Consider the following 22,630-nt stretch of genomic DNA (forward strand, 5'->3'; position numbering starts at 1 on the left):
CTGGGTGAAAGCACCTCTTTCTATCAGTTTTCCCAGGAAAGGGCCATTTGTAATTAGTCTGTAGTTGTTGGGGTCACGCATGTCCAGGTTTGTTTTCTTCAATAATGGGCGTATGTAATAGGTAATAGGTCTTCAGAAAAGATTCCTGTAGTTAAAGAATTATTTATGTTTCTTCTTACTGATGTGGCAGCAGAGGTAGATAAAAGAATGTTTATGAAGATGTTTGGTGGACAAGGGTCTGAAGGGCAGCAGGAAGGTCTGCTGCTGTGACCAGATCCATAAATTCACTTTGTGATACTTGTATGAAGGAGTGCAGAGGCTGGGTTGGCTTACTCTTGGAGGAGATTTTTGGAAACAGGTTGGTGCTGGTAGGCTTCCTTTGTTTTAAATAGGAGTCCAATATGTCTGTCTTGGTTGTGAAAGGATTTGCCAGTATGTCTGTGATTTCTTGTGTAATGAGATGAATTTCTTCCATGCACTTAGGTTTTCGAAATTTGTTTAGAATTGTATAAAACATTTTAGTTGCAGATATAGCATTTTGAATTTCTGTCTGAGTAGTACATTTTTTAGCTTTTTTGATTGATGATTTCTATATTTTTTTAAGTTGCGTAGGTGAAGTTTGTCTTGAATTTTGTTTGTTTTGAGCAAGGTTCGTTGCAGCCTTCTGATTTGTTGTTTTATCTTTTTTAGTTCTGTGTTTCTTCAAGGGGCTTGTTTTCCTTTGTCCTGTTTTGTTTTTCTGAGTGGTATTAGGATATCGAAAGCTTCCTGTAGCCTCTAGTAAAGTTTTTGAACAGAATTTATTATGTCTAGATCTGTGTTGGCTGTTAGTTGTGTTACTAAGTATTCCACATTGGGTTTCTTTAATGGTCAATAGGTGGATGTAGGTAAGATGGTCTTGAGTGTGTTGATCTATTGTGTTTTATTTTGGAAAGTTACCAACTGCTGGTCTGACCATGTGACTGGTGTGATGCTTTGAAGGGTGACTAGTTCTGGGTTAGCATAAATGACATCTAGGATGTGTTGAGCGATGTGTGTGGGATTGTGGACAATCTGATGTAGGTCAATGTGAATAGGCCAGTGATTATAGCCTTTGGATGGGGCATATTGTGTTTGTCAAACTAAACTTTTATGTCCCCAAGAATTCATAGGTTGGACTATGGTGCTATAAGGTTTGAAACTGTGTCTAGAAATGTGATGGGAATCTTGAATTGCTAGGTGGTGGTCTGTAAAGGAGGCGGAGATTACAGGAGGACGCTGGTGTAGGGTTGCATCTGGAGATGAGAAGCTCACAACCTTGAATGGCGATGTAGTCTGTTTTGCTGAGATTTTTTGCTTGTTTGAATACAACAGCTAGTCCACCTCCCAGTTTGCCTATACGGTCTGTAAAGTAGGTAGGTTTTCTGGTAGGGTACAGTGGAGTATTGCCATAGACACTGCTATCCCTACCTTTTTACTTTCAAGTTCTGCAGAAAGGTTGTGAACCCCGATTACCAACTAATTTGATTTAGCATATTTTAACCTTTTGTTACGTTTAGCGTTTTGCACATTCAGTAGAAGCAGTACAATGAGGCCTGTTAACAAGTATTATTCGATTTAAAAAAAAAGGTTGTTTGAAACACAGACAGTGACATACTAATGTAGGCCAAAGACTGTGTGATGTCACTTTCTGCGATGATGATGAGGCCACCATGCATATGTCATGCCCAGTACTGCTGAAATGGTGTCAGTGGGTGATGGCGTGATGATCGTAGTTTAGTGCTGTGTGGGATGCAGTAAAAACTAAATTTGAACCACGGAAAATGTAGACGATCGAACTGAAGACCCAGAGCTCAAGAGCCTTTACATTCATAAGCTACAGAAAGAAATGATAACACATATTCAGGTAGTATGGAGGACCTGCTGTCTGTAAGCCAGTTTGCATAATTCTGTTAATGAACTGTTGTCATTTAAACCTGGCCAAATCATTAACTTTAAAGGGAGGAGGGTGTTACCTCACTAAACTGTCCATTCTACTTGGTGCAAGCAAGCAGTATTACACCAGTCAACCAAGCAGAAGGACCCACCGTTTTACAGTCCGTATCACAATTGGAGCAAGACTATTATTTTCAAAATAAATAATGTATCCAAAATACATCCTGAGGGAAAAGGTTGCAGTTTACAGCTTCGCTACAGCTCAAAGCTGGCCGTGTTTACTAAAGGGTTTGGGGGTAAGAAAACATTAAACACAAAAGATGCACTGGGTATAAAGAAAGGAAACAAAAAACAATATATATGAGGTCATGAAAACAGAGGAAGTGTATGTGCTGTCAAGCAGCTAGGCTAGGAAAATGTAAACATATTAAAAACTCTAGGATCTAATACACTATTAAAAAAAAAAAATCATGCACAAACAGTAAGCTAAAAATAAAGTGCTATGACCAGTCTGTGCTGGCTGTATTATAGTGCTTTCTTTTTCTTATGGATGGTGGGGGAGCTAGAAAGAAAAAAATAGTATCTCAATCACAGTGCCAGCAGTGGAAGGACCCTAAGCAAGATGGAGGTATCTGTACTTGGTCCATGCTCCAGATGAAAGAAGTGAAGCTCTTTCGTGCTGGTGAAATAAGGGCAACAAATGTGAGTAAAAATAAAGTCCACAAATGGTAAGCAATGAGTAGGGTTCAACTCCCTCTTTGTAAAGAATATTTATTGCAAGTGGATGCTCTATCAAATTCATTTATTTAGAAAATACCACAATACCATAATAACTGGAATAGAAAGCAAATGAAGAAGCAATGTTATGTGTATTGTTTTCTCCTATCAATATGTATTCCTATATTTTTCAGAACTGTGACAGATTGTTTTAATCACAGGCATTTCATCATGTCTGTAGTAACTCTAGCCAGTGACTTCAGAAATAGCTTGTGATAGCTAATTGCAGCATATTTTAGTGGTCACAATCCTTTTTGTGGTCGGCAGCACCAAGGTACAGCTGATATTTTACTTTACTCACTGACTAAATGTAAGTTGTAGGCTCACATAGCATTCAGGCCTCCGCTATCCGCTCACATTTAAGGTTGGTCAGATGAGAGGGTGTGAGGTCTGAGTTAGGAGGACTGTGGCTACAGACTGAACACCATTGAGGACACATAAAGACAAACATTGGATAGGGAGCGTAACACCATGAAGCTGAGGATATTTACTGTGACACCAATAATTGTTGAGGGGGTGCCATGGCTCCAGATCTTTGGAAAGATAAGAATAACTTCAGTAATTTTCCACGAGAGACAGACTTTGAGGTGAGTGGCGATGAAACCAGTAATTTGAGAGAGGGAAGGGCTGGTAACACAGACGAATTGGAGAAGGGGAGAATAATGTTATCAATAATGTTGGTAGATAGCACCTGAGATTTTGAATGGTGCTAGAAACATACCTAAAATTTTGAGGAGAAAGAGAAAAACACTTTGGATTTCTGGACATAGGTATCATATTAAGTTTTTAGGGTGCATGACATGGCCGAGGTTTCTGTAAGGTATGATGCTAATAATTTGAAATTATGAATCTTGTCTGAGACTAGGGCCCATATTTATAATTTTTGATGCAAAACTGCGCCAACGCAGTTTTGCGTCAAACAAATTAGCGCCGGCTAACGCCATTCTGAAGCGCCATGCGGGCGCCGTATTTATTTAATGACGTTAGCCGGCGTTAGCCGCCGGCGCCGTCTGGTGTGCGTTAAAAAAACCGACATACACCAGGCAGGGCCGGCGTAGGGGGATATGGGGCTTGGACGTCAAGAAATGGGGCAAGTCAGGTTGAGGCAATTTTTTCGCCTCAACCCGATTTGCGCCATTTTTTTTCACTCCCAACCCCCATAGAAATGACTCCTGTCTTAGCAAAGACAGGAGTCATGCCCCCTTGCCCAATGGCCATGCCCAGGGGACTTCTGTCCCCTGGGCATGGTCATTGGGCATAGTGGCATGTAGGGGGGCACAAATCAGGCCCCCCTATGCCACAAAACAAAATAAAAAAAACACTTACCTGAACTTACCTAAATGTCCCTGGGATGGGTCCCTCCAGCCTTGGGTGTCCTCCTGGGGTGGTCAAGGGTGACAGGGGGTGTCCCTGGGGGCATGGGAGGGCACCTCTGGGCTCCTTCAGAGCCCACAGGTCCCTTAACGCCTGCCTTTTGCAGGCACTAAAAAACGGCGCAAAAGCGGCCATACGTCATTTTTTTTGACCTGCCCACTCCCGAGCGTGATTTTTGCCCGGGAGTATAAATCCGACGCACATGCCTCGGAGTCGATTTTTTAGACGGGAACGCCTACCTTGCATATAATTAACGCAAAGTAGGTGTCCACGCTAAAAAATGACGCTAACTCCATGGACTTTGGCGCTAGACGCGTCTAACGCCAAAGTATAAATATGGAGTTAGTTTTGTGTCGAAATTGCGTCAAAAAAAACGACGCAATTCCGGCGCAAACGGAGTATAAATATGCCCCTAGGTCTTTTGAAAGAGGGAGTGAGGAGAGATGAAAAGCAAGTCTTTAAGAAGTGGTGATAGAGCAGAAGCTGATCAGCTATACATTGCAGCTGTTTTTTTGCCATTTACATAAAAGAACTCTAGGACAACTTTACATATGTCAAATCTGTTGCAATTTGAGTAGATCAGACATTCAGCGAGGCCCACATGAGTGGCCACGAGGAGGAACGTTGTGTGAGGGTCTCCTACACAAAGTACAAAACTGAAAGCAGGAGGTGATGATTATTGAGAAAGCTTGTGCATTGAGATTCGGTATCCCTCAAGATCTTTCTGAATTAGAATGCCTAGTTGAAACGGGTGCTGAAAAAATGTAATAGCAGCTGAAACAAGTGTATGTCATAATATAATTAGCACAAATAGACAGACGTATGCTATCCTCGATATCGTCTCATTGTTTGTAGTTTTTCTCTTATTAACTCCAATGGTGCAACATTTTCTTAAACAATATTTAGGACGTCATATTTCGGTCACACTACTTTTGGTTATTGTATTCTGTTACCATTTTGCTGAAACAATGAAATCTTCCCCTGAGTTCTGCCTCCATACCATACAAGGAGCAGTGGCAGCAAGGTTATAGGGCACTATTGCAAAGTTCATATGGACATATAATTACACATTTATCCTTAAGGAAAATTACTCTAGGACAGTGAATAAGTGAATCTTGATAGAGATGATTTTGTGGAGAGTGATGGCTGATTTAAGGTGGAAGAAATCTATTTTCTCTCAAACATGTCAAGGTGTTTCATTTTTAAGCTTGACTCTCAAAACGAGAAACATTTCCACCTCTCCTACAGAGAGGTTCAGTCATGATTATTTTTGGTTAATTATGTTTCTTGAGCGGTTTCATGATAGCTGAGCTTGTAACAGCCTTTCCTTTAATCTGTGTCTATTTGTAGTAGTAATCTCACATGCATAATTCCCTTTGTTTCTACTTAGAAATAAAACCTTCATTTGGTTGACGAATAGATATGTTTAGGACAGATGGAATTTTCGATTGCTTTTACATTTCAAATAAAAAGAACTAGGCAATGATGGATGGAATGCTTGAATTAATCTCAGCCACTGTGATGACAATACCTTGTACTGTATCACAATCCATCGTTTTTTGCCCACCACGCCACCTCAGTTTAGACCTAGGCATATGCAAATCAGTATTGCCCTGCTCCTTATGGGAACAGTCAGCCTGAACTGCCAGGCCAGGTCCTTTCTGAACCAGAGCACAAGTAACCTAGGGTCGGTTTAACCCTAGTTAAGGCTCTTCAGCTTGGTATAGCTGGGTTCCAGTAGCATAGTGGGCCAGGGACCCATGTCTGGGCATACCTGGTGCACTCAGAGCAGCAAATGAGAAAAGAACAAGGTGATGGATGGAATGCTGAATTAATCTCAGCCACTGGCAATCGCTCAGACTGCAACCCAATCCATCATTGTTTTGCCCACCACACCATCTCAGTTTGGACCCAGCCATATGCAAATCAGTCTTGACCCTGCTCCTCATGGGAACAGTCAGCCTGAACTCCCAGGCCAGTTCTAGATTGCTTCTGTTCTGGTTCAGGGAGGACCTGGCCTGCAGTTTGGGCTGGACTGCTCCCATGAAGAACAGGGTGAAACCAGTCCAAGGTTGCTTGTGTTCCGGTTCTTAATATTACCCTGTCTTTCTCCAGCACTCACATCCACCATGTTCCTTGACCTCACAGAGTTGTCAGTGCCAAATTAGCTTGCATTCTTGCTCCCACATTTTAAAATCAGTCATTTTCTTCATTATTGGAGACCTCGATTTCCACTTCTGAACACTGCATTAAAAGCCCTAAAGGGAGCCTTATCATACACTAATACTTTCATCAGTCTTAAAGACACACTTATAGCTCTCCCTACCATCAGATTGGGTTCACCAGATGATCCATGTTCACACCACGCCCTTCTCTTATGTCCAGATCTTACTGGCCCATATCTCACATGGCTTGTCATTTTATCCTTAGTGGAGACTTCTGTTCCCAACTCCTAGAAACATACATATGTGCTTCCTCTACAGAAGAAGTCAAATACTGATCCTCTAATCCAGTGAATTACAGGCTAATATCTCTCATACCATTGCCTACTAAGCTTAGAGAGAAATTTGCAAATAGGAAAGTAATCAACTGTCTTGAATCCAACCAGCTAAAAGACTCCTCCAAATCTGGCTTCCGCACTATCCATGACACAGAATCTGTGCTTCTGGCCACCCCATGCAGGCAGGATCCTTTCCATCTTGGATTAGGGTGGATCTGTGTCTCTATCCTTCTTGTCCATTCTGCAACTTTTGATACGGTCTCACATTCTGTTCTCCTAGACCGTTTTCACCAATTTAGCATTTGCTTAAATGTTCAGTCGTGGTTCTCCTCATTCTTCTCCCTTAGCACTCAAACAGTATCTCTTTATCTTTCAAAGCTGATACTACTATTTCTACATTTGGGGTCCTACAGGTTTCCAGCTTCTGTCCTATGCTTATTAATTTGTATGATTCTCCATTAACCTCTCTGATTCAATCTTTTGGGCTTGACATTCTGTCCTATGCAGATGATGCACAGATTACAGTCTCCAGTTCTCACAACCTTTATCAGACCCAGATGAAGTTCCAAGCATGTACATTGGTGGTCATCTCTTGAACTGCCGCAGGCCAAATGGAGACAAGACCTAGATAATTGTGTTTGGTAAATCTTTCTTGGTATGCTCATCCACTTGGTGGTCTGCGAACCTTAGTGGCACTCCTTTTACTGTGGACTTGATAAAGAATATCAGAATCACCCTCAGCCTTAATCTAGCCATGACTTTCCAAGTCACTATAGTAGCTGCAACTTGCTTTCATGGTCTTAAAATACTTTGTAAGTGTTTTGTATGGCTTCAACCTCAAACCTAAAAAAAGCATTACTCATGATATGGTCATTTCACGTCTAGATTACTGTAATGTCCTTTTTCTGGGCAATCTACATGATCTTGTTCATCGACTTCAAGTGGTCTGATTTGCTTCCGGTCTGCAAGCAGATTTTCTTCAAGGCTTTCTGCCTCACTTATTGAACTTTGCACAATTCTGGTTCCTCTTACATTATAAGTGCAGGCTGCCTTATTCCTCATCTAACGCTCTGAGTTCTTCAGAACTTTATCTAGTGGTGGTGCCTCTCATTAAGTTCTCTAAAATTGTCAGCTGCTCCTTCTCTCACATGGAACCAAAGAACTGGAATGCTCTGCCTTTGCATTTTCACTCACAGCCCAACTGGCACAGCTTTAGGAAAGACCTCAAAACCTGGTTATTCTAAACAGCATAATTCCTTTTTCTGCTCATCTTTTCTATGGTCTGTCTTTGATTATCTCTCATCAGCACCAGGATGCCATTTAGGGTATTAGTCACGCTCTAGAAATCTGTATATAAATGACAGGAAGGCATGAATTGGATGAGTATTCCCAGGTGGACTGCAGGATACCGGATAATCTTGTATGTTCAGAGGTGGAGGCTGGCAGATTCCCTGGAACTGGATAAGTATTTATGTATGGGTCAGATAGGTATGGTGCGTTTTGGGATGCCAAGCAGGATGGCAAGTGTGGGTTCTGTGTTTCAGTGGCACACAATGCCAGTTATGAAATGTGACTTTGAGATTTTTCAGGTAGTGGACTGCACTGTGTTTGCAATGTTGTAGTATCATTCTCTAGGTGGAACCTTAGCATACAGAGTTGAATGTATGAAAACCTTTTAAAACTCGCTATACAGCAAGCTTTTTCAAAGTTTGAAAGAATACCGTTTCGTTTCCAGTATTTCTTGGAAATGACTGGTCACCTTCAGTAAGCGACCTCGGCCGTGTTTTGTCAATAACTCTTTCCAATGCATTTCTACATAGCTGCAGTGTGTGAACCAATTCCAGCTCCCCCCACCCTTTATCCTTTGGCGCATGGCAGTTTGTCCTAAAGTGTGTAAATGTTTCCATATTACCATCAGACAGCTTCTCCTAGTTTTTACAGCGAAACTACTTTCTAGAATCTTTGATTGACAGTATCCAGACAGTGTGTTTTGGCACGAGGCCCCCCTGCAGAACAAAAGATGCGGGGTAAGGCCCTGCCCCTGTGGTGTATCTTTATTATTGGGTCTTGCCACCGTGATAGGAGTTTCATTTTATTTTTTTTTAAAGAAGCTTGTAATTATCTGAGTTTTACACTGTTTTTGGTTCTGTATTGTGGCTTGGAGGCCCCTTTGGTTAGTGATCCCAATTAAACCTTTAATATAAATATGAATGAACCCTACTTTCTATTTGCAGCATAAAATAAATAACGTAAGGAAACCAAGTTAACGTCTAACATTCAGCATGAATTCCACATCTGGAAAATCTTTACGACATCTGTGCTGGATTTCCCAGCTTCTTTTTTCCTATTTCTAGACTGGTTCCCACAACTCCACTTTACTTCTGCCTGTTTTCTTAAGTCTGAAAAAAAGGGTATTCTCTGAAAGTGCAGCCCAGTGTGCTAAATAAAGAGCAATGCCCCCACCCCGCTGAGTCTTTATTGAGCAAAATCGGCCAAATACCCGTTCTCATTTTGAATGAGAAAATGGTAAAATGTGCTTGGTGTGTAATTGCATCGTTAGATACATGAATGTTACTTAGATTCCTTTTGGGCTGGTTATTGTTAAAACAAACCGTCTGTCAAAAGCAGTTTAGATGCAATTGCTTACCACGAAGTGGCTTTCCTACAGTGAGTTGCTTCCAAATTCATGTTCATTCAAAACATTTGATGTGTCCTTTTGTCTGCCCGTCTCTCTTTCCTTCTAATAACTTTTTAATTGTCTGTGCATCGTGTTCACACACTATGTAAGAACATCTCTTCACACAGAATACTTCCCACCACGAAAAGACCTTCCTAACAATCTGCACAGACTCCTTGTCAGGCAAGATTATTTCGAGAGGAGGGGTGAAAACTCTTGAGAAGCTTGGAATTCTTTAAAGTACATCCTGGGTTTCAAAAGATGTTTTCCACCGTGGAGTTTTAAGAAATTGACTTCTTCATAGAATTGGGCTAAATTGTTTGAAAAATCTAAAGAAGAACGCTTTGCGTTAAATAGTCATCATTTTGAGATTTGACTCTTTCAGTATGTTTTATGGGAACTTATGTTAAGATAACATTATGAGTTATATCACATTAGCATTGGTAGTATTTACAAGAGATGTATTACAAGGATGTCCACACATAACTATTTGAACAGTTTTAGAAGATGCCGAGAACTGAATCTATTTACTCTGCGAGAACACGCCATCTAGTGGTGGGGTAGGGAACCGCACCTTGCTCCTGCCTAGTCAGTCTTGCAGCTTAGAAATACTCAATATAATAGGTGTGGTAATGGAAGAAGGGCAGAAGTAGAGAGATTGCAAGAGCCACGCAGGCAGCCAACTATTAGGTTACTGAAAAAAATATATTTGAGGAGATCATCACATCCACATCATTTTCAAACGTTTTCACCTAAAAACGGTATTGCCTATCTAGCAAATGCATAAAAAGTATAATATGTTTGTTTAAAAAGTACACCTATTGCATCATTCAGAAATAATTAATTGTCTAGTGCGCTGCATTCAGCACCTCTATCAACTACTTTAAGAACACTGGTGCCTAGAAGCGATTCAGTCCACAGACGTGTTACAGAAAAAAATATTCTGAACAATTAAAACTCCCTATAATGTATCACAACACAGAAAAGTATAGTCATGTCTACTGGGTAGCCAGTCTCAAAATCATGTAAGGAAGCCATAATGAAACATAGCCTAAAAAGGTTTTACCTGGAAATAAATACAATAAAATGCTACTTCTTTCAGTGTCATATACTTTTATTTAATTTACAAATAAATTATTTATAAACAGTTGGTCTCAACCTATTGCATAAAGTGAGTGATTAAAAACATTATTAAAAGTGGCACAAGTGTCTGGATTAATATAAATTTTACCTTAAAGTAATTTCTGACGCATTTAAATGATGTTGGGAGGAATTGCGAAATAACTGGTACATGTGTTCATTACATATTGTTTGCTCCAGTCTGCAAGGAAAACCGAGCACATTCCTACAAATTAATGGTAGGTAGGTGTCATTACAGCACATCACTCATCAACTTTCACAAATGCCTCTAATGCACTGTTTTGGGGGAAATGGCTTTTAGCCCAAGTCAGGGGCGGCCCTCCTGTGTCTGGTACCGGTATTTAGTTTAAAATTAATGGGTTTTTATTTCGTCTGCACCGATACCGCTGTGCTCATAATCAGCCTCTGGTGCCATTCTTTGAGACTGTGAGCTGGGCTGAATGGATTGCAGGTTGAGAAGGTAAATAGAGACGTCTTAAATTGAAGTGCGCATGTCAGGTTGCAAAGGTGCCTTTTTCTGTCCATCCTGACATGCTCACTTGAGCGTCTTCTTACTTTTAGTGAGCCAGGGGATTAACAGCAACAGGTCCCTGGTCTCCTAAGGAGCACATGGCTCACCTGCCCTGTCAATCCAGGCTCTGCTCTCATATTAGCATAATTAGCAAGGGAGCAACTTGACTGGCTAAAGAGCAGGAGGAGGAGACATTTAGTCCTCACACATATGAAGTAGCAACCGGGGTGGCTTTATTTTGAAGTCATGTAATGATTGGCCATTTTCCATCTGTCCCGCCCGTCTTCCCTTTGCGCCCAGCGCCAGTAACAGCAGGAAGTGGAAGAGAGAAACACAAGAATACGTTTGCAGCTGTTATCCTCCAATGAGGTAGAACTGGTGTGTGAGCCTGGAGCAGAGGCTTAGCTTTTCTAGAATTCTGCTTTGAATTCAGGCCTGCTGGCTATCAGCATATTTCCAAGGTACCACCCCTTCTCTTTAACAAATACATTAATAAATAAATCCGGACCCCATACTTGGAATACCAGGCAGTTTCACAAGGAGGTTCTCCTAAGAGTGGCATCAAAAGTAAAACTTCCACTTTTACCTTGACAACTCCAAGTATATTTTGATTTAGCAAAAATTGGGGACAGCTGCAAACATGTACTTTTGCTGAAAAATGATGAGCTGAGTTGTATTTTGTTTTCTCTTCTGCTGGAGTCATTTTTGTTTGTCTCGTGGATCTCGGTAAAATTGGAGCGGACACACCTCCGTTGCTCACAGTGTTCGAGTCCAGCTTCCAGTTTCCCCGGATACTTTATAATTGCACCACAGCCTTGGGCATCAATCTTCTAGGCTCACACGTATTTCCACAAACCGAACATCATGGTTCCTCTTCATGAGCAATGAAATGCCAATACAGCTGGCATCATTTACCTATCAGCAGTTTAGTGCTGCCTGATGCAAATATAAAAGTACAGGGGAAAGTGGAAGCTACAACCCAACACTGTGAGCAAGCAATGCTTTGTGCGGTAAAGTTGCATCTTATCTCTCTCATGGCAAAAGGAAATCCCCAAACATCCTGGCGTGCGACTTTACTAGGGATGCTTACATTGTTTGTTTCCCGCTTCCATTTCCCCAGTATTTTGGGTGTTAGTCTACTGGGCGCGCACTTAGGGTCAGATGTAGGTAAGTCACAAATTGCGACTTGCAATTTGCGAGTTATAGCGACTCGCCAATTGCAACTCGCAATTCGCGATGCAGAAAGGTGTCTCAGACACCTTCTGCGACTCGCTATGGGGTCGCAAAGACCCACCTCATAAATATTTATGAGGTGGGTTGCAGTTTGCGACCCCATAGCGAGTCTAGGCACTCACGGGGATGGTGGCCTGCTGGGGACAGCAGACCACCATGTCCGTGACTGCTTTCAAATAAAGCAGTTTTTTTTTTCTCTTTGCAGCCCGTTTCCCTTAAAGGAAAACGAGCTGCAAATAGAAAAAATACCGAAACATTTTTGTTTCGTTTTTTTTCAGAGTAGGCAGTGGTCCATAGGACCTCTGAAAAAATAATTTTGTGAGCATTCACGAAGGGGTCCCATGGGGGCCCCTTCCCGTTTGCGAATGAGTTACCATCCACTTCAAGTGGATGGTAACTGCGAGTTGATTTGCGACCGCTTTAGCGGTCACAAATCAACTCTACATCGCGGTGCGAATCGCAAATAGGAAGGGAACACCCCTTCCTATTTGCGAGTCGGAAACACATTTTGCGAGTCGGTACCGACTCGCAAAATGTGTTTCTGCATCGCTTGAGGCCTTTTGCGCCTCACAAACAGCGTTTTTCGCCGTTTGCGAGGTGCAAAAGGCTACCTACATCTGGCCCTAATTTCCCAAAATGAATCATGATTGCTGCTCTTCGTGGGCAGTGAAACGCTGATGGCAGCGTTTTACAATCCGGCGTTTCATTGCCCACGACGAGCAACCATCATGATACATTTCAGGAAATAAGTGTGTGCGTTGGCACGTTAAGGGCAATCCAAGGCTGCCTGGTGCTGATATAAAAATACATTTAGGACTGGTAGGAAGCCGCCAGGGCAAATTAATTTCTTCTGGCAAAGTGCCCATAAAAATGCTCTCCTTTGCCCCTTTAGGCCCACTAGCTTTACATGTTTATCCCATGAGTTGGATGTAGCGTTTATGCTGACAGAAGTGCCGTGGGCACAAAAGGAGCTTCGTCGTCTGTCCATCAAATCCTATTGTGACTAATGTGAACATCAATAAATGAACGCCCTCTAAGAGTCACGGAATTTAGAGCTTGGAAGACTGCTAGTCATGCATCTCACTTGGTAGCTCCCCAAGGATAATTGCAGCAGGCACAGTCAAACCTGGACAGGAAAGAAGCCTTGGGCCAGGTACCAGAATAACAGTGGGCCCATTACTGAATAAAATAGCTAAAAGAGTGGGTGGGAGAAAACGTTTTCAAATCTGAGCAGTATTTTTTGCATGTGTGCTTCCTGCTGGCATAATATCAGGGAAATCAACTGTAAAAACTGGCCTGCCAGACCTTATGGGCAGTTCTTAGGGCCGTATTTATACTTTTTGACGCAAAACTGCGCTAACGCAGTTTTGCGTCAAAAAAATTAGCGCCGGCTAACGCCATTCTGAAGCGCCATGCGGGCGCCGTATTTATTGAATGGCGTTAGCCGGCGCTAGCAGACCGGCGCTGCCTGGTGTGCGTGGAAAAAAACCACGTACACCAGACAGCGCCGGCGTAGGGGGAAAATGGCGTATGGGCGTCTTAAAATGGGGCAAGTCAGGTTGCGTCGAAAAAATCGTCGTAACCCGACTTGCGCCATTTTTTTTCGACGCCCATCCCCCATCAACATGACTCCTATCATTGTAAAGATAGGAGTCATGCCCCCTTGCCCAATGGCCATGCCCAGGGGACTTATCTCCCCTGGGCATGGTCATTGGGCATAGTGGCATGTAGGGGGGCACAAATCAGGCCCCCCTATGCCACAAAAAAAAAAAAAAAAAAATACTTACCTGAACTTACCTTAATGTCCATGGGATGGGTCCCTCCGTCCTTGGGTGTCCTCCTGGGGTGGGCAAGGGTGGCAGGGGGGGTCCCTGGGGGCAGGGGAGGGCACTCTGGGCTCATTTTGAGCCCACTTGTCCCTTAACGCCATGCCTGACCCAGGCGTTAAAAAGCGGCGCAAATGCGCCGTTTTTGGCCACGCCCACTCCCGGGCGTCATTTTTGCCCGGGAGTATAAATACCACGTAAAGGCCTGGGAGTCATTTTTTAAGACGGGAACGCCTCCCTTGCATATCATTAACGCAAGGAAGGGGTTCACGCTAAAAAATGACGCACACTCCGGGCACTTTGGCGCCCGAAGCGTCTAACGCCATAGTATAAATATGGCGTTAGTTGGCGTTAGTTTAGCGTCGAATTTGCGTCGAAAAAAACGACGCAAATTCGGCGCAACCAGAGTATAAATACGGCCCTTAATGTCTTTAAATATTTCAAGCCTAAATGTTAACAATAGCGTTATAAACCTTATTGCTTTCTTAAATTTGCTTTAAAATACACCATTTGCCAGTCAGTCGGCCTCCCTGGTGATGTAACACTCATCGCGAAACTTTTAGGCCCCACACTTTCAAATGTCGCCAGCCACCCCTGGCCCAGGTACCGGAAACGTCTTCCAATCCAGAGTACTATCAGTTGATCCAATATGGCACTGCCAGAGGACGTGGCTGGTCGTTGGACTTAGACAAACAATGTTACCATTGACGTGAGGTGCAAAGAAATGCACGGTTTTCAAGTAGGTTTTCCAGGGGTGCTTATGGCATCTTACATATAAAAAGTGTAGGTACAGGCCTTGATATGTTTAATTGCACTCCTTGCTTTTCAATAAATGTGTGGCACAGGAAAGTACTTCTCACTGCATTTCGAAGGTGAACTTTGGGTGTGAGGGTGTTTGTGATTTGAATCCTTCTGAAGCGCACACACTGCCAATGTGAGTTGTGGTGTTGAGTTTGCATTTTTTTCTCATGAGCATCACTTTCATTTCCTGTCTACGGTTCTAGTACTGCAAGACAGAGGTGACGTTTTGTAACTGAGCGGGGCTTTGCTCTGACTGCTCCTGATGGCATAACAGGAGATTTGTATTTTGAAAATTACATCAAATTTTAAGTGAAATATTATTTTCATTGTCCCAAGTATTCAGCTCTCCTCATGGTGAATCAGACACAGCTCAGTGTTATGGGTCGAATTTAGAGTGACTGAATGTAATGTCCGGCTGGACATGTAATGAAGTAGTTCTTCTGCTATGGCTGCACTAACACCCATTCCACACCCATCCATCACAGCATCACCAATCACTCAACCTGCCAATAATAGGGGCTGGGCACACGTGCCAGTGGCCGGTTGAGTAACATACATGCAACGTCTGTGTCAACTATCACTTTAATATGTGGGCCTAGAATCCATGACGTCAAAACAGATACACAAACACATGTATCCTTCATTTCATCAGTCCTTTGCAGATACTGGTTTCTGTCTATCTTGTTCCTGTAGTTTTTCTTTGATGTGTGTTTATTCAAACTGTGGACATTCCAAGTGCTGGTGTGAATGCTGTCACAGAATGGGTGTCCCATTCTACCTAAAATCCTGGAATAGTGTTATTGTGTCTTCTGAACTATTTCCTTCCAATTACATAAATAATATTTTGGTGTTGGGCAGAAGAACATTCCTGTGAAGAGTGGGGAGAGCTGTTCTGGGGAAGATTTAGAGATCAGTATTAAACAGAATGTTTCCATAATTCGTAGGTAGTCCTGGAAATAGACAGGTGGTGGGCAAGGTCCTTCTGTGATGCTCTTTTATTAAGAATGTGTTGCTTCCATGAATGTAAGGATTGATTTTTTATGCAGCAAAAGATCTTCTTTCATGCTTTCTTTGCCCCTCACTCTTGCCGCACTCGCTCTTTAAATAATATATGAACATATGATACATAACAGGTTAATGGATAACAGAGTAATGTGGTTTAATATTGCCATTGATGAGTTCTAGTGACTTGACATCATAAACCACAACCTGAGTGGTTTGTAATTGTCTCCAGATTCAGAAAATGGTAATACAGGACCATATTACATGTTACCTACTAACTATTTTTTTGATCTTATTTGTTTATTTGATGGAACGTAGCTTGAAAAAACGATTTCTTCGATGTACATCTAACTATGGGCAATGGTTAGAATTAGATTGCTTAGGTTTATCTTTCATGATTAAATTCTTGATGAAACTAGGGTTTATGCAAATCTCTGGCTTCAGCGTTTATTATGTAATTTTGGATTTATGACATTTGCCACCTAAATTGCCAATTTGAAGATGTCACCACAAAAATGTTGGTTCTATCACAAATGGATAAAAATAATATTGCCTTAACATATGCTTTATAATTTGGCTTTTTGCAACATGATTAAGATAACCTTGCCACATAATTGACATAACTGTATTGCATAATCAAAGTGATCATGGCAGTGGTAAAGTTATGCAGAGCATTTGGGGATGGCCATGAAGATGAATCCTGAATTTCACAGTGAATCATGAAATATTTCCGATAATTGATGTTACCCTGTGGAACATGGGTTTCTACCACTGCATTTCATATATAAAGAATTCCAAAAATAGGGTTACCTGAATGTAAACAGTCAAAAGGATAGGACAGAGGCGCTGCTCCCGATGAGGGACAAACAAAAAAGTGGAAGAAAACACTTGAATAAGAGGCAAATCAAAAAGACAAGAAAGCCAACCAACCATAATCAATTTGTCGTACTCAAACCCCAGGTTAAGTAAGTATTGGTATTGTAAACCATAGTTAATTCAATAACACACAGCTGAAAGCTGTTTATGGACAAGTCCTAATTGTACTTTTAATAAAGCCAAGTCTGGAAATGGAGTTCAGCATCCTGCAATATTCCGAGGCAGCAAAAACGTAAATAAAATTACATTACGAGATTTTCCATCTACCTGTATGCTGTTTAAAAACTTGCGTTTTCCAAACGTTTTGATTTGCATGCATGATTGGTATTTATAGAAAGTTAGAGTCTTTCATTTGTATTTCTTCGCAAGCACTGTGGAAATTTTAATAGCAAATGACAAAATCACTTCAGGGTGGATACAAACTTGAGATCTGAGTTTTTATCTTGAAAATTGCATATACTGGCTGCAAGGACTAGCATACGTTGTACCACATTCACGAGCTGTTTCACATACAGTGAGATCTGGAAGTGATAATTTAAGAAAGGTCTTTGGCAGAATTTTGGAATGACCGATGTCCTGTATTACTGAAGAGCTGGAGCATTAATATTTTACCACTTTTGAGAGTGGTAAATATTTGTTTCCACCGGAGCTTTAAGGAAATGTGCACTTTTGGTCTGAAATGTAGTAACATTTATTGTTTTCTCTAAATCAATTACAGAGCACAATGAAACACAATAACATAATACAAAGCTAAAAAAACAATGAAAGCAAACAAGAATTTGCAATGCAATGGGTCTCACGTTTGCTCGAGTTAAAGCTAATAGCTTTGTAATCTCCTAACCAGGCTTTTCTTGCCACATAAACTGAAAATGAAAAGTAAAACGGTTTCACATAACTAACCAGACTTTTCTTGCCACATAAAGTAAAAATGAAAAGTAAAATAGTTTCTCAAAAGCGAGCTGATGGCCGCCATGAGCCCAAAATAGACATACAAAAGGAAACAAAAGTTCGCTCGCTGTGAAATGTATCAGCAAAAGTGCAATTATCAATGTAACCAGCAAAACCAGCTACAGTCCATGTAGTAGGGTCGATGTATTGCAAAGTCGTTGACTACTGCCCAGCGAGATCGCAGTGCCTACGAAATAAAGAGGAAAAATAGTCCAGAAATCATACCAAAACATGGAGCCTCGTATGTTTTCAGTAGTTGGCCGGTGCGCTCGAGGAGGGCTACACACTGGAAAAGGCATGAAGTATGCATGCCTTTCACTAACTAAATCAAGTGAATTTTAAAAGGCAAGCCCACGGACCAACCAAACTGATGGGCGTGGTTATAAGCCCACAGAGAGATTACACCAGGGACAGAGCGCTTTGCGCTCTACCCTAAAGGGGGCAAAACACAACACAACAGTCAAAACGGAATGCAACACAACAACCGCAGTACAACACAACAGCAACACGCAATCACACAACACATCAAAATCACACATAAATACAGCACAATTAATATCCACATTTATTCTTGCAACACATTACCACCTCCACAAGTTTATTATCAGAATACAGATGTAAAAGGTGTTTGCAGCAAACAATCCCTTACTTACCTCCAAGGATGCATAAGAACACCAGACAAAAGTGTTTTGTGATTCGTCACCAGATCTTTTCTTCTAGCAAAGAACTGAATGTATTGTACAAACTTAGCACAAATGACGAATTGTCTGAAGTGTGATTAACAACCTTCCCTCTGGCTAGACACACCAACGGAATGTCATTTGACCACAATTGTGGATGTTGAACTGATTTTCCATGCATATCAAACTTGGCTTTTTCTTTTATCATCAAACAGACCATCTTTACCCTGCTGTCTACGGTAAAACATATCGGGTTCCTGCAACGCTATATTATTTTATTTATTCTGGGAAGGATTTCTAACCCAGTCACTCTTTGCCACTGGCTGGGAGGCAGCTCCCCAACCTTTTGATCATCAGAAAGCATGGCCTTAAAAGTGTATAATAGCTTTTGCACACCTTTGTGATAGCCCTCGCTTTTGGTGGCCATGAAAGAGCTTTACTGTACATCACATAATTACATTAATGAGTCCTAAACACTCATGCCAGAGAGATATTGTTATTTTGGCTAGTAAGGCTCAGTTTAAAATTTCACTGACCTCGTTTGTTCCATTATTCTCAGGGCCACTGGAATTATGCAATTGTGTGGCTTCTGTGATTTTCGCATAATTATAGATTTGCTGCATTTGCCACATAATCCATCAACTGCCTCATATGCTGCAGAGTTTAGCAAAAAAAATGTTTGTCGTAGCTCAAACGGTTAAAAAGTTACTGAACATACAGCGACATGTGTTGCCACTCAGGGGAAGGCCCTTTGTAAAGTGGACTGGTTATCTTCCTGTCACTTACCGCCACATAATTTGCCTTTTCTTGCGTCATAATTTAATCAACCGTGCTGCATAATTTGTCCCTCTTCTGCCGCCTAATTCCAGGGGCCAAAATATCTTTAATTATTCTTCAGAACTATTGAAGCCAAAACATGGATGCCCCAAAAACTGTTCGTTGCAGGCAATGGTAGGTTGAGGATAGGAAGTCACATCTAAGTTCTAAAACCCTTTACCTGCTGCCTGCAGAACACAGGACAACACTCTTTAAATTATGCTTGTGTCGAACCACAACTGCCTTCTTATTTCCCGCTACACATTTTCACTCGCAATTTAGTGTCAGGACACCCTTTGTGACTGTAGTTCGCTCAGTACACAGTTCCAATACATTCACTTATTCATTCATGGTCATCTTTGGCAGCACGTGTCGGGAATAGGCCAAACATGGTTAAATGGTTGTCAAGGAGGTTTTTTTGTGCGCATTATTAATTTCCTTTTTGTTTTCCTTTTTTGCCACAAACCAGATATAACCCCATTTGCATGAAGAGGAAGCAAAAACAAAAACATGTTTAAACAAATATGGAGAATATAAAGAGGTTAGCAAATGAAAAGGTTCCTAAGTATTCATGACCTATGTTTTATTCACACAAATTTCCTTTTGTAAATAATGAAAGAGTTAAAGTTTCTTATGCAAATTAATATTTTTCCTACATGTAAAATATTTGTACCTTCAGTCTGTTATTCCGCATTTAAGTTCGAGGCTTGCTTTGTCTGCACTCCCACCAATGTACAATATCTAGTGAAACATAAACCAAAAGACTAAATGAAGAAATGCAATTTATTTATAGCACTCTAGTATTACAGATACATACTGATCGATCTTTCTATCCAGCAAACCTGACATATTGAAGAATGTTTTTTCCCAGTACCTTTTGAGCAGTTTTTCAAAACATACATAAAAGTGCAGACTAAACTGCATCAGAAGCCTATCATTTTTTATATTTCTTTATTGATTTTCACAACTTATGAAGGTCCAAATTGCACATACAAGTGCCATAATACAAATGTAAGCTACCATAAACAATTTCAGCAAAGTAGTATAATACTCAACATCTAGGAGACGCTGTCCTATAGCATATTAAAAAAGTTAGGGGCAGATTTAAGAGCTCCTAGCACCACCCTAGCGCCCCCCATAGCGTCATTTTTTTACGCTAAGGTGGCGTTAAAGTGGCATTTTCCCAGCTCCATATTTACAAAGAGGCACAATGCATGCATTCCACCACTTTGTAAACCCTTACGCCACATTATGCCTGCGCCAGGCATAATGTATGCACGAGCGGCATTCCCCCATCAGGGGGGTGAAAAAATGTCGCAAGGAAATCAAAGAGATTTCCTTGCGCCATTTTTTTGGGGCACTTTTAACGCCTGCTCAGAGCAGGTGTTAAAAGGGGGCATACCATTATTTATAATGGGCCCCTATGTACTCTGTAGAAGTAGCGCCAACGTTTTTGGTGCTACTCCTTCAGAGAGCACCAATAGCATCAAAAGCATGACGCTATTGCCCTCTACCCTGCACCATGGTGTGCTGTATTTTAAATACGGCGCACACATGGTGGTGGTAGGGGGCGCCAGGAAAGTAGAGGTAGGGGGGCGCAGGGAAAGTGGCGCTGCACTGGGTGCAGCACCACTTTTCTTAAATCTGCCCTTTAGTATATGCAAGATTGAAACAGAATTCAAGTGCATATAGAGATCACATGCATGAAGGCTGAGGTGGGGGGTGCAGATACACAGGATCTCCAACGGCAACAGACAATCATGTGATTGCGCACAAACAAATAACACTTGTATATGATGAACCCCCAGCAAAGCTAAACATCTTCCTGTCACAGCCATGACCACCCTCCAGGGGTTACGTCCCTACCCAGTACCTAATACACACCCCACACACTTCCCATGTTGTACACTAGGGAGAGTACCAAGTCAGCCCCTACCTCAAGAGTACCCGACTAACCGCGTACCCTGCAAGCAGATCGTTCAACCCTACACCTTCACAGTGGTCTTTCATCAGTTTTCGCTTTCCACTTTAAGAGATATGTTTCAGAGAATTGTACAGCCGAGGCCCTGCAGCCCTTTTTTGAGAATAAAGAGAGGGTATCTGCATTCTTCTTCACCCATGTGTACATGTCTTTACGTCAGCATTTAACGTCCATGGGCGAGGGACTTCCAAGACATTACAATTCAGCACTTAAACAGAACCAGTGCCAGGTCCACGAATCAGAGTGCATACTTGTGTTTCTTTGACCTAGCCATTATACCCAACTAACAAAGAGTACAGTATGGCAACATTTTTATTATTTCCATGACTGTTAACTATTTCTTCACTAAAGACAGGGAGGATCACACCATATGAAATAAATCAGCATCAGGATGCTTGCATCTTGAGAAGTCTGATGATGCCTGAGGGAATGTGCTGCGCATGCACCATGGGATGAGGTAGGCCTGTTGGAGGTAGTTGAGTTGCATGAACATTAGTCTAGAATTCTGTGACACTCGTTCAGTGTACTCCTGTGCTTTCATTCATTGCTTATCCAACATTCCCAGGCTTAAACGCAGCTCCAACAAGTTTCATATATCCAGATGATTTGGTGGGCATTGTGTAAGCATTGCGGTGTACAGGACCGTGATTGCCTTATGGCCCTTTCCATGTGACATTAGAACATGGGAATATTGGAAGCTCCATTGAAGAGTGCTCCGGTCTTCTGATGCCTGTTAAAAGCCCGGAGCTCCAACATTCCAACATTTGTCTCACAGCAACAGCCTTGAACAAACACCTCAGGGATCCGAAGGGGATTTCAAACCCCTCGCATTCCCTGAGGCCTTTGTTTTATTTATTATAATATTCAGCCCTCTAGTGTTGGAATGTTCTAATAGCCTTCTAGCCTGCCGCAGCTGGGCTATACCCACCATTAAAGGGCCACTCCCTTGTTAAAGGCTCTCGCCTTCTGCTCGGCCCTTTAGCACAGTAGCAGGCCTTTAATGGCCAGTATAACCCACTAAAGCAGGCTATAAGACTGTAATATACAAAGCAGTACATACAGTGTAATAGGCACAGTTTACCTGACTTCCAAATGTGCTCCTCAGACTTGCTGCCATAGCAATATAGGACAAGAGGATGTACTTTATACCTTATTAGTCCTGCATATCTTACAAAGGCATAGATCCTCCTCCACATAAAGATGTCCCACAGTACACAGCCCTGCATCTAACCATGACCTGTAATTGTGCACTCCAGCCCCAGTGACTCCCAGCAAGGCAGCATCACGGCATGTGGGAAACTACAACTACGAACCTGAACATATTTTTGCCAACAGGCATTTTCCATAGTCGCATGCCTGCCCAACCATGCCGACAACCGGACATGGGTTAACAGCCATTCAATTATCGAGGTCACATGCAAGGCCCAGTGTAAATACAATCCTTTGCGATTGGGTGCATCTCCCAGCCAGCACATAAGCCGATGCAGCTGAACCACAGCATTGTAGAATTCATAGATTGGGGGTTCCAAGTTCCCCCATCAATAGATGTTGTACCTTAGTAAGCGCCACCTGCT

General features: G+C 41.9%; 1 protein-coding gene across 1 annotated transcript in view; it reads left to right on the forward strand.

Annotated features, from left to right (window-relative positions):
* DLC1 (DLC1 Rho GTPase activating protein) overlaps window positions 1-22,630 on the forward strand; it is a 1,219,048-nt gene that overhangs the window by 771,230 nt on the left and 425,188 nt on the right. The window lies entirely within an intron of this gene.

This window comes from Pleurodeles waltl, chromosome 1_2 (assembly GCF_031143425.1).
Source record: "Pleurodeles waltl isolate 20211129_DDA chromosome 1_2, aPleWal1.hap1.20221129, whole genome shotgun sequence".
Lineage (NCBI taxonomy): Eukaryota > Metazoa > Chordata > Amphibia > Caudata > Salamandridae > Pleurodeles > Pleurodeles waltl.